This window comes from Tachyglossus aculeatus, chromosome 2, assembly GCF_015852505.1.
Source record: "Tachyglossus aculeatus isolate mTacAcu1 chromosome 2, mTacAcu1.pri, whole genome shotgun sequence".
Classification (NCBI taxonomy): domain Eukaryota; kingdom Metazoa; phylum Chordata; class Mammalia; order Monotremata; family Tachyglossidae; genus Tachyglossus; species Tachyglossus aculeatus.
This window is the reverse complement of record NC_052067.1, coordinates 64,951,739-64,965,224: the sequence shown is the minus strand read 5'-3', so window position 1 is coordinate 64,965,224 and position 13,486 is coordinate 64,951,739.

Sequence of the window (13,486 nt, the reverse complement as noted above, 5' to 3'; positions counted from 1 at the left end):
CGTTTATGTGTGTATGTGTGTTTCACCAGAGTACAATGTACCCAGCCACTGCCAACAGCTAGGAAATTTCCCTGAGGAAGAACAGTAGGCGGAGCCATGAGAAGCCTTGTCCAGTGGTCATGGTAGCAATCAGGGAGTTGGTGGCCCATCCACTGTCTGGACATGTGTCTGGAGACCCTCCCACAGAAGCCCAATCCCCAGGAAACCATGGGAGAGGGAGGAAAGCAGGGAGGGGCTTCTAGGGGCTCAAAAGCTAGCCAGTCAGCAAGCTGTCTTCCTCCCTTAGAGGGAACTTGGTCCCTTGAGCATGACAAAGGTCAGAGATTATAAAAGACAGAGGTCTTGGGCTAATCTGTGCTCCCACGCTGAGGCCCACTAGTTGGCAAATCAAACTTCCTGGCGTTCATTCAGTCGTATTTATTGAGCGCTTACTGTGTGCAGAGCACGGTACTAAGTGCTTAGGAAGTACAAGTTGGCAACCTATAGAGAAGGTTCCTACCCAACAGCGGGCTCACAGTCTAGAAAGGGGAGACAGACATCAAAACAAAACATATTAACAAAATAAAATAAATAGAATAGTAAATATGTACAAGTAAAATAGAGTAATAAATATGTACAAACATATATACAGGTGCTGTGGGGAGGGGAAGGAGGTAGGCTGGAGGGATGGGGAGGGGGAGGAGGGGAAGAGGAAAGAGGGGGCTCAGTTTGGGAAGGCCTCCTGGAGGAGGTGAGCGCTCAGTAGGGCTTTGAAGGAAGGAAGAGAGCTAGCTTGGCAGATGTGCAGAGGGAGGGCATTCCAGGCCAGGGGGAGGATGTGGGCCGGGGGTCAACAGTGGAACAGGTGAGAACGAGGCACAGTGAGAAGGTTAGCGGCAGAGGAGTGGAGGGTGCGGGCTGGGCTGTAGAAGGAAAGAAGAGAGGTAAGGTAGGAGGGGGCAAGGTGATGGAGAGCCTTGAAGCCGAGAGTGAGGAGTTTTTGCCTGATACGTAGGTTGACTGGTAGCCAATGGAGATTTTTGAGGAGGGGAGTAACATGCCCAGAGCGTTTCTGCATAAAAGTGATCTGGGCAGCAGCGTGAAGTATAGATTGAAGTGGGGAGAGACGGGAGGATGGGAGTTCAGAGAGGAGGCTGATGCAGTAATCCAGTCGGGATAGGATGAGAGATTGAACAAGCAGGGTAGCAGTTTGGATGGAGAGGAAAGGGCGGATCTTGGCGATGTTGCAGAGATGAGACCAGCAGGTTTTGGTGACGGATTGGATGTGAGGGGTGAACGAGAGAGCAGAGTCGAGGATGACACCAAGTTTGCGGGCTTGTGAGACGGGAAGGATGGAAGTGCCATCAACAGTGATGGGAAAGTCAGGGACAAGGCAGGGTTTGGGAGGGAAGATAAGGAGTTCAGTCTTGGACATATTGAGTTTTAGATGGCGGGAAGACATCCAGATGAAAATGTTTTGAATGCAGGAGGAGACCCAAACCTGAAGGGAGGGAGAGAGAGCAGGGGCAGAGATGTAGATTTCTGCCCCACCTGCGCCTCCACACTGTCCTAACCAGGTCTGCCCCCCAATGGCTTCCACCCTGTCAGAAATCTGGCTACCCATCAGGAATCTTGCTTCTATGGTCACCCCTTTCCATCTGCCCCTCTCTCTCTCCACTATCTCAGCTTCACCTAATGGCCAAGCCTAGGACCTCCCCTGATTCTTCCTCACAGGCCAGATGAGGTCTGGCTTGCACCACCAGGTGACTCAGGGATGACAACAAAACCAACTTGTTTGAAGACACAAACAGCAGCATGGCCAAAAGCACAGGCCTAGGAGTCTATGGGTCATGTGTTCTAATCCCAGCTCTGCACATGTCTGCTCTGTGACCTTGGGCAAGTCACATCACTTCTCTGTGCCTCAGTTACTTCATCTGAAAAATGGGGATTGAGACTGGGTGCTCCAAGTGGGACAGGGACTATGTCCAACTGATTTGCTTGAATATACCACATCGCTTTGTCCAGTGCCTGTCACACTTAGCCAGCACACAACAAAAACCACAATTATTACTCATTCATTCAATTGTATTTATTAAGCGCTTACTGTGTGCAAAGCACTGTACTAAGTGCTTGGGAGAGTACGATAGACCATCAGACATATTCCCTGCTCATATTGAGCTCATGGCCTAGCTTCCCTTGCTCATCTAGCTGGAATTCCTGTGCCTCAATGCCAGGGTCTCCAGAATTCTCCCCACCAAATGATAATTTCCCCTTCCAACTTGCTAATGAAAAATGAAGATGAATGAAATCACATGAATCAAACAAAAGGTAAATAAGTACAAGGACTTGATGGAATCTTTCCCACACCATCATTTCAATTGATCAAGCACTTTGGATCAATTGAGTACTGAGGTAGAAACATAATAGAGAAGCAGCGTGGCTCAATGGAAAGAGCAAGGGCTTTGGAGTCAGAGGTCGTGGGTTCAAACCCCGGCTCCACCAGTTGTCAGCTGTGTGACTCTGGGCAAGTCACTTAACTTCTCTGTGCCTCAGTTACCTCATCTGTAAAATGGGGATTAAAACTGTGAGCCCCCCGTGGGACAACCTGATCACCTTGTAACCTCCCCAGCAGCTTAGAACAGTGCTTTGCACATAGTAAGCACTTAATACCATTATTATCATTATTATTATTATTATTATTATTATTATTATCATCAGGACAGACACAGTCTCTGTCCCATATGAGGCTCACAGTCTATTGAAATTGTAGCATCCTCCTTGTCGTTTAGTACACTACCTGCTTTATTTCTCTACAAATCTGGCTCAGAAACCCTCCCACTGAGCAGAATCACAAAACATATTCTCGTGCTCCTCCTCTTCGCTCAGTATAGGGTGCCCCACAGTAGGTAAGGTGCTCAATAGGTCCTAGTGAATGAAGAGCAATGAAAGGATTTTTGTTTCTCTCCAAATGGATCAAAAGCTTCAAATGACATCCAAATCTAGAAACCAGAGAAGGAAACTTGAAAGTTCAGTTATTACAAGAAAAGTTACTGGGTTTGAGTTAAACTCCCATTTACCTCCTTTTTTAAATCTCCCTTTCATTTCTATTCTAATTCACCTCATATCCTCTACTTAATTAGTGGCAATATTTTTAAGGATTAAATACCAGCTTTCCCTCCTACTTAGATTGTGAGTCCCTTAGGTGGCAATCTTGTATCTAGCCCAGCACTAAATGCAGTGGTTGGCAAACAGTAAACACTTAAATATCACAATGATTACCGATAGCCTCAGGATCGCCAACATCCATCAGGATAGCAGAGAGTAGTGGGCAAAGTGGAGCTGGGAAGAGAAACTAGACACCCAAACTTCCAGCCATCATTTCTTCTACCAAGCTGATGCTCTGCAAATTTAAAAAAACACTCTGATGATCATCAGTAATTATCAGGGCTTCCTCTGCTCTAAGCACAAGGGCTGAAGCAAGGCTTTCATATTGGAGAGAGTCAGTGTCTCACATGCAATACACAAGGAGAAAAGTTATACTAAGTCATTTTACAGATGAGGAAACTGAGGCCCAGAGAGGTTAAGTGAGTTACTCAAATTTAAACAGCAGGCTGGGACAGTCAATCAATGATATTTATTGAGTACTCATTAAGTGCAGAGTACTGTACCAAGTGCTTGGGAGTGTACAACACAACAGAATGAGTTCATTCATTCATTCAATTGTATTTATTGAGCACTTACTGTGTGCAAAGCACTGTACTAAGCGCTTGGAAACACAATTCAGCAACAGAGACAATCCCTAATAGTCCTAATTACTGTAATAATAAATAGGACTATAACAACAGGCTCACAGTCTAGAAGCGGGGAGGCAGATATCAAAAGCAGTATGGCTTAGGGGATAGAGCCAGGGCTTGGGAGTCAGAGGTCATGGGTTCTGATCCCGGCTCCGCCACTCATGAGCCGTGTGGCTTTGGGCAAGTCACAACTTCCTTGTGCCTCAGTTACCTCATCTGTAAAATGGGGAATAAGACTTGAGCCCTACTTGGGACAACCTGATGATGAGAAGCAGTGTGGCTCAGTAGGAAAGAGCCTGGGCTTTGGAGTCAAAGGTTATGGGTTCAAATCCCAGCTCCGCTAATTGTCAGCTGGGTGACTTTGGGCAAGTCACTTAACTTCTCTGTGCCTCAGTTCCCTCATCTGTAAAACGGGGATTAAGACTGTGAGCCCCATGAGGGACAACCTGATCACTTGGTAACCTCTTCAGTGCTTAGAACAATGTTTTGCACATAGTAAGCGCTTAATAAATGCCATTATTATTATTATTATCATCTTGTATCTACCCTAGCAGATACATCCCCGGCCCATAACGAGCTTTACAGGGCTAGAACCCAGGTTCATTTTCATTTTTTTTTGCTCTGTGAGTTAAGCCCTTTTTATGTGTCAAATGCTGTTCTATGCCCTGGAGTAGATTTAGGTCAGTTAGGTTGGATGCAGACCCTGGCCCTCAGTGGGCTCCCAGTACAAGGAGGAGGGAGAACAGGAGAGCTGAGGCACAGAGAAGTTAAGTGGCTTGCAGCAGGCAACTGGCAAAACTGGGATTAGAACCCAGGTCCTCTGACTCCTGGGCCCATGCTCTTTCCACTTGGCCATGCTGCTTCTCTAATGCTCCTGATTTGGAGCGATAGATTGATCGATCCCAGACCCCTGTGTTTTCATATCAGCTTCAGCTTCTCAATGCCAATCGACCCCTGAATCTGGAGGTCCCTTCTGGCCGACCGAGCCAGGGGAGAGCCAGGCCCAGCTAACACTGGGCGGGCTCAGGGAGCATGGTCAGCTCCTGAGGCTTGTTGTTATCAGACTCCCCTCTGACCCCAGTGCGAGCCCTGGGGGACTCGGGCCTAGTAAGTCAATCCCTACTCTGTGGGTACGTTTGGTCAAGCCAGGGAGTTTTTTGTTTTTTATTTTACTGGTCTAGGTTAAGCGCTTACTATGTGCAGGTCATTTAAACTCCAATATTCATGCTCACCTTGTCTTTTCCATTGCAGCACATTCCCTATGACTCCATGAGGTTGGTGGTCTTCATGCTGCTTTCTGACCTGGGCAATTGATGGAAATTCTTTCCTTTTGAAGAGCAAAGCTGAGAATAATGATAATAATATTTGTGAAAACACTCACAAAATAATAATGATAGCATTTGTTAAGCATTTACATAACAATAATCATAATGGCAGCTTTGGTTAAACACTTACTATGTGCCAAACACTGAACTAAGCAAGAGGGGTAGGTATAAGATAAACAGGAGGAACATAGTCCCAGTTCCACATAGTCTAAGTGGGAGTGAGTAGGATTTAATCCTTATTTTACAGATGATGAGAAGGTGGCCCAGAGAAGTGAAGTGACTTGCCCAAGAAAGATCACGCAGCAGACAAGTGGCAGAGCCTCAGTTAGAACACAAGTCCTTTGACTCCCAAGCCCAGGTTCTTTCCACTAGGTTCATTCATTCATTCATTTAATAGTATTTATTGAGCGCTTACTGTGTGCAGAGCACTGTACTAGTCCCACTGCTTTCAAAGACTCTCAAGGCGAGGATCTCGAGCATCCAAGCTAAAGGGTTCCTGGGGCGCTCCTCTCCATTTGTATGCCGAATCTTTGACCTGAATGGAGTTCCCTTCTCCTGGGGTGAGCATGCGTTCCAAATGTGGCAGCCTGGTGTCCAGCACCCAGCCTGTGCTTACCTTCTTTCGACAAGCCTGTTTTCCAAATGTCGGAAAAGAGTGAGGCCTGGCCTTGCTCAACAGCTGGTCACCTCGCCACTTGGCCACGATGACGGACCTTTCTCATGAGGAAGAGGGCCAATTTCTGCCATGCTCACAAACAGAAGCATCTTGAAAAAATACAGAAACCTTTAGGGGAATGGAGAGAGAAGGGCAAGGAGAAAGGAAGGCAACAACGCAGAGATCTCTCAACTGCTTTCCCAGAGTTGCTGGATCAGTGCCTCGGGCCAAGGCTTGGGGGGATGGGTAAGAGATGGGTAAAGAGAGGGGACAACAGCTGCCCAGAGTTCTCTCACCTGATTTATCGGAGTTCCTGGATCTTTGCTTCAGGCGTAGGCTGTGTGTGAGGGACAGCTGGAGAAGGGTGAGGAGAGGTGAAGGCAGGCACCCAGAGTTCTCTCACCTGGCTTCCTGGCTCCGTACCTTAGGCAAAGACTGTGCTTGGCATACTGCAGAGAGGAGGAGGGCAGAAGAACACAGTTTGAAGAACTTCCTTCCCTCAATATTCATTTTACAGGGTCTGGCTAAAGCCCAGATTTTAGTTTATTCAGTCTGTCTAAAATAAAGGAGGTTGATTCAAATCCTATTTCATTCAATTGTATTTATTGAGTGCTTACTGTGTGCAGAGAACTGTACTAAGCACTTGGAAAATACAATTCGGCAACAGAGACAATCTCAGGCCAGCTGAGGTCTGGCTGGCACTTCCAGGCGGCTCCAGGATAACATTGAAACCAACCTGTTTGAAGACACTTGGAGCAGCAGCTGGTCACAGTGACAAACAGGCTTCATCCCTGGGCTCTCATTAGCTACCATTTCTATCCTACACCTGACAAGATGCTATGGGCATTTTTATCAGATTTTTCCCTTAGAAATTGGACCACTAAATAATTGGGGTGGCGGGGGGAAGCCTTTGTAATAGCTCTCCCCTCTCCAGAAGGGCAGCAAGAGAGATTGGGGATGTTGGCTGAAAAGGACGATTATGGAGTTGGTTTCAAAGGAACTTAGTTTCTCTGTCTCAAAAATCAGCTACAATAATTCCATCTGATAGAGGGGTAAAAGACTTTACAGATTCCATGTATGGTTCATCTCTCCCACACCCCTACAAACACACAAACACACACACACACACACACACACACACCACACACACACTCTCTCTCCCTCCCTCCCTTCCATTTTAAGAATATGACTATATTGCTGGAGTTAAAGAAAAAAAAACAACCCACCTGACAGATGTTGGAATATCCCTTCAGATAAAATGTGGCTTCATATTTGCAAATAAAACATTCATCCTTTCAGACCAAATGTTTTCATGACTGCGATCAGATCCTTCCAACTGCAGTGTCAACTTTAAGAAGCAGAGTAGCCTAGTAAAAAGAGCAAGGGGCTGGGAGTCAGGAGGTCATGGGCTCTAATCCTGGCCCTACCACTTGTCTGCTGTCTGACCTTGGGCAAGTCACTTCACTTCCCTGGGCCTCAGTTACTTCCTATGTAAAATGGGGATTGAGAATGTGAGCTCCATGTGGGACAGGCACTGTGTCCAACTGATTTGCTTGTATCCACACCAGTGCTTCTTCCAGTGCCTGGCACACTTAGCAAGTGCTTAACATTAAACACAATTATCATTCATTCATTCATTCAATTGTATTTATTGAGTGCTTACTGTGTGCAAAGCACTGTACTAAGTGCTTGGGGGAGTACGCTAGAACATCAGACACATTCTCTGCCCACATCAAGCTCACAGTCTAGCTTCCACTGCTCATCTAGCTGGAATTCCTGTGTCAACACCAGGGTCTCTGGAATTCTCCCCACCAAACGATGATTTCCCCTTTCAACTTGCTTATGATACATGAAAATAAATGAAATCGTGTGAATCACACAAAAGGTAAATAAGTACAAGGACTTGAGGGAACCTTTCCCCACACCATCATTTCAATCAGTCAAGCACTTTGGATCCACTGAGTACTGAGGTAGAAACACGATAATCAGGGCAAACAAAGTCTCTGTGCCATATGAGGCTCACAGTCTATTTAAATTGTAGCATCCTCCTTGTAGTTTAGTATAGTACCTTGCTTGATTTTTCTGGTAGCCTGCCTCAGAAACCCTTCCACTGAAAAGAAACAAAAAACACCATCTCCTGCTCTTCCTCATCGTTTAGTACAGTACCCTCAAGGTGAGATGCTCAATAAGTCCTAGTGCATTGTCACAGTGCAATGAAAGGTTTTTTTTTCCTTTCCAAGTGAATCGAATGCCTAGAGCAGACATCAAAAGGTAGGAGTCTGATAAGGCAAATTTACAATTCACAGTCATTACAAGAATGTTACTGAGTTTAATTGAGGAAAACTCCTGTTTACCTACTTTTTTGTTTTATCTCCCATTCATTTCTATTCTAATTCACCTTATACCCTCTATTTAATTAGTGGCAATATTTTTAAGGATTAAATACCTGCTTTCCCTCCTACTTTGATTATGAGTCTCTTGTGTGATAATCCTGTAATAATAATAACGATGGCATTTGTTAAGCACTTACTATGTGCTAAGCACTGTTCTAAGCACTGGGGGGTGGGGAATACAAGGTAATTAGGTTGTCCCACATGGGGCTAGCAGTCTTAATCCCCATTTTACAGATGAGGTAACTGAGGTGCAGAGAAGTTAAGTGACTTGCCCAAAGTCACACAGCAGACAAGAGGCAGAGCTGGAATTAGGACCCATGACTTCTGACTCCTAAACCCATGCTCTTTCCACTGAGTCACACTGCTTGTATCTACTCCAGCACTAAGCACAGTGGTTGGCAAACAGTAAGCACATCATAAATATCACAATTATTACTTAGAGCCCCAGGACTGCCAACGTCCATCAGGATAGCAAAGAGTAGTGGGCAAAATGGATCTGGGAAGAGAACTCAGAAACCCAAACTCCCAGCCCTCATTCTTTCTATCAAGCTGATGCTCTACAGACATAAAAGCAGCGTGGCTCAGTGGAAAGAGCATGGGCTTTGGAGTTGGAGGTCATGGGTTCAAATCCCGGCTCCGACAATTGCCAGCTGTGTGACTTTGGGCAAGTCACAACTTCCCTTTGCCTCAGTTACCTCGTCTATAAAATGGGGACTGAGACTGTGAGCCCCTCTTGGGACAACTTGATCACCTTGTAACCTCCCCAGTGCTTAGAACAGTGCTTTGCACATAGTAAGCGTTTAATAAATGTCATTATTATCATTATAAAATGTCACTATGAAAAGTTTGACTGACTCATTTTACAGATGAGGAAACTGAGGCCCAGAGAGGTTAAACGATTTCCTTAAATTTAAATAGCAGGCCAGTGGCAGAGCTTGGACTATCAATCAATCAGTGATATTTATTGAGTACTTACTACGTGCAGAGCATTGTACTAGCACTTGAGAGTGTACACAACGATAGAATTGGATGCATCCCCTGCTCATAACAAGCTTTACAGGGCTAGAACCCAGGTTCACTTTTGTTTTTGTTTGTTTTGTGGTATTTGTTAAGCCCGAGGTATGAGTCAAACACTGCTCTATGGTCTGGGGTAGATAAGAGTCAATTAGGTAGGACACAGACCGTGGCCCTCATGGGGCTCACAGTCCAGGGAAGAGGGAGGGCAGGAGAACTGAAGCACGGAGAAGTGAAGTGGCTTGCCCAGGTTCATGCAGCAAGAAACTAGCAGATCTGTGATTGAGAAGCAGTGTGGCTTACTGGAAAGAGCTCAGGCTTGGGAGTCAGAGGTCATGAGTGCTAATCCCGACTCCACCACTGATTAGCTGTGTGACTTTGGGCAATCACTTAACTTCTCTGTGCCTCAGTTACCTCATCTGTACAATGGGGATTAAGTCTGTGAGCCCCACGTGGGACAACCTGATTACCTTGTATCTTCCCCAGCACTTAAAACAGTGCTCGGCACATAGTAAGTGCTTAACAAATACCATCCTGATTATTATTATTAGAACCCAGGTCCTCGGACTCCCAGGCCCACACTTTTTCCACTAGGCCATGTTCTCTAATGCTCCTGATCTGGAGCGATCAATTGATTGGCTGATTGATCCCAACCCCTGTTCTTTCCCCTTGGCTTCACCTCCTCAAGGCTGATCGACCCCTGAACCCGGAGCTCACTCTTGGTCCCCCATGCCAGGGTAGAGCCAGGCCCTGAAAGCACTGGGCCAGCACTGGGAGCATGGTCAGCTTCTGAGGCTTGCTGCTATCAGACTCCCCTCTGGCCCCATGCGAGCCCTGGGGAACCAGGGCCTAGTAAGCAAATCCCTAGTCTGCAGATGTGTTTGGTCAAGCCAGGGAGTTTATTTGTTTTTTTATTTTAATGGTATTTATTAAGCGCTTACTATGTGCAGGTCATTTAAACTCTAAAGGTTACACTCACCTCGTGTTTTCCAATGAAGCATGTTCCCTACAACTCCATGAGGTTGGTGGCCTTCAAGCTGCTTTCTGACCTGTGCCCTAGAGGGAAATTCTTTCCTTTTGTAGAGAGAACCTATTAATGATAATATAATAATATTTGTTAAAACAGTCACATAATAATAATAATAGTAATGGTTAAAAACATATATAATAATAATCATAACGGTAGGATTTGTTAAATACCTACTATGTTACAAATACTGAACTCAGCCAGATGGCTAGATATCAGATAAACAGGTGGAACACAGTCTCTACCCAACGTAGTCTAAGTGGGAGGGGGTAGGACTTAATTCTAATTTTCCACAGGAGGACAAGGTGGTCCAGACAAGTGAAGTGAATTACCCAAGAAAGATCTCATAGCAGACAAAAGACAGAGCCTCAATTAGAAGTCAGGGCCTTTGAGTCCCAAGACCCTCAAGCCAAAAGGTCTACAGTTTGAGCGTCCAAGCCAATGGATTCCCGAGACACTCCTCTCCATTTTTATGCTTAAGCTTTCCATTCTAATGGGGCAAGCACACGCTCCAACCGTGACACTGGACACCCGAGCGGAAGCCAGGAATCCTGCCCCCAGTCTGCACTTACCTTTTTCTCACAAGCTGGTTTTCTAAATGTCAGAAACAAGCAAGACCTGGCTGGTCTCACTCGACAGACGGACACCTCACCGCTCGGCCATGATGTTGAACCATTCTCGTGAGGAGGTGGGTGACAGAGCCGATCCCCACTGTGCCTGCAAACAGAAGCACCTGGAAAAAACACAGAAACCTTTTAGGGGGCGGAGAAAGGAGGGCAAGGAGAAAGGAAGGCAGCAACCCAGAGATCTCTCAACTGCCTTCCCAGAGTTTCTGGCTCCATACCTCAGGCCCAGGCTATGTTCAGGGGAATGGAAAGAGGTGGGTGAAGAGAGGGGATGACAGCTGCCCAGAGTTCTCTCACCTGCTTTCCCAGAATTCCTGGCTCTTTACTTAAGGTGTAGGCCATGTGTTCAGGGGAATAGAGAGAGGAGGGCGAGGAGAGGGGAAGGAAGCAACCCAGAGTCCTCTCACCTGCTTATCCAGAATTCCCGGCTCCATACATTAGGTCAAGGTTGTGTTTGGCATACCACAGAGTGGAGGGTGGCAGGAGAAAATGGTTTAAAAAATTTCCTTCTTACAATATTCATTATCAAGGGTCTGGCTAAAGCCCAGAATTCTGTTTGTTCATTCCCATCTAAAATAAAGCAGGTTCACCATGAGAATCCTTAGTTATTAATAGATATTTATATTTCTACTTGCCCAGTGAATTACGCACTTAGCACACTCCACTGTTCAGTACGGGAAAGGGCCTGAAAACAGACATTTTTTTCTTGCTGAATTATTCACTCACTGAGGGGTCAGTCGCCGAGTGCTATAACCTGGTAGTGATATCACCACGTCCAGGTGATTCAGTTGGAACAGTAACTACAGTGCAGGGAAGCAGCTTGGCCAAGTGAAAAGAGCACAGGGCCTGGGGACCAGGAAACCTGGGTTCTAACCCCAGCTCTGCTGCTTGTCTGCTGTGGGACCTTGCACACAACACTCAATTTCTCTGTGCCTCAGTTTTCACATCTGTAAAATGGGATTCAGCACCAACTTGCTTTCACCTTTAGACTGAGCCCCACTTGGAATAGGGACTGGGTCCTATCCGATTAGCTAGTATCCACCCCAGCCCTTAGTACAATGCTTGACATACACAGAGAAGCAACGTGGCTTAGTGGAAAGAGCATGGGCTTAGGAGTCAGTGATCGTGGGTTCTAATCCTGCCTCTGCCACTTGTCAGCTGTGTGACTTTGGGGAAGTCACTTAACTTCTCTGTGCCTCAGTTATGTCATCTGTAAAATGGGGATTAAGACTGTGAGCACCACGTGGGGCAACTTGATTACCTTGTATATACCCCAGCGCTTAGAACAGTACTTGGCACATAGTAAGCCCTTAACAAAAACCATCATTATTTATTATTAGTAGTAGTAGTAGTCAGCCCTTCAATAGCACAATAATTATCATCATCATCTTTGGGCTGATGAAATTCTCACCAACATAACATATCCTACAGGACACAAGTCTTCTACCAACTGGTCGACAGAGGGCCACCCAGGGTCTTTTGTGCTTAGTACAGTGCTTTACATTGTGTGCAAAGCACACAGTGAGTGCTCAAAATATATGACTGAATGAATGAATGATTGAGGGAGGGTGGACGGCAGAGGGTGGTATTATGGTCAGGGCCCACTAGCCGGAGAAAAGTTGCTTCCCCGAAGTAATAATAATTGATATATTTGTTAAGTATTTACCGCCAAGCACTACACTAATTACTGTGGTAGATACAAAATAATCAGACCAGAAACAGTCCCTAGCCCACATGGGACTCACTAAATTGGAAGGACAACAAAACCTAAATACCCATTTTATAAATGAGGAAACTGAGGCCTAAAGAAGTGATAATTTTTTTTATGGGACTTGTTAAGCATGTAGCAAGTGCCAGGTACCAAATTAAGCACTGGGGTAGACAGAGTCAGGTTGGATGAAGCCCACAGTCTTAATCCCCATTTATTAACATTTCATTCATTCAATCATATTTATTGAGTGCTTACTGTGTGCAGAGCACTGTACTAAGCACTTGGGAAGTACAAGTTGGTAACATATAGATATGGTGCCTACCAAACAATGGGCTCGCAGTTTAGAAGGGGGAGACAGACAACAAAACAAAACATGTGGACAGGTGTCAGGTCAAGAGAACCAATAGAATTAAAGCTAGATGCACATCATTAACAAAATGAATAGAATAGTAAATATGTACAAGTAAAATAGAGTAATAAATCGGTACAAACATATATACAGGTGCTGTGGGGAAGGGAAGGAGGTAGGGCGTGGGGGATGGGGAGGAGGAGATGATAAATGGGGTTCAATCTGGGAAGGCCTCTTAGAGGAGGTGATCTCTCAGTAGGGCTTTGAAGGGAGGAAGAGAGCTAGCTTGGCAGACCTGCAGAGGGAGGGCATTCCAGGCCAGGGGGAGGACATGGGTCGAGGGAGGGACAGGTGAGAACGAGGTACAGCGAGGAGGTTAGCAGCAGAGGAGTGGAGGGTGTGGGCTGGGCTGGAGAAGGAGAGAAGGGAGGTGAGGTAGGAGGGGGTGAGGTGATGGACAGCCTTGAAGCCGAGGGTGAGGAGTTTTTGCTTGATGCGTAGGTTGACTGGCAGCCACTGGAGATTTTTGAGGAGGGGAGTACCATGCCCAGATCGTTTCTGCATAAAGATGATCCGGGCAGCAGCGTGAAGTATAGACTGAAGTGGGGAGAGA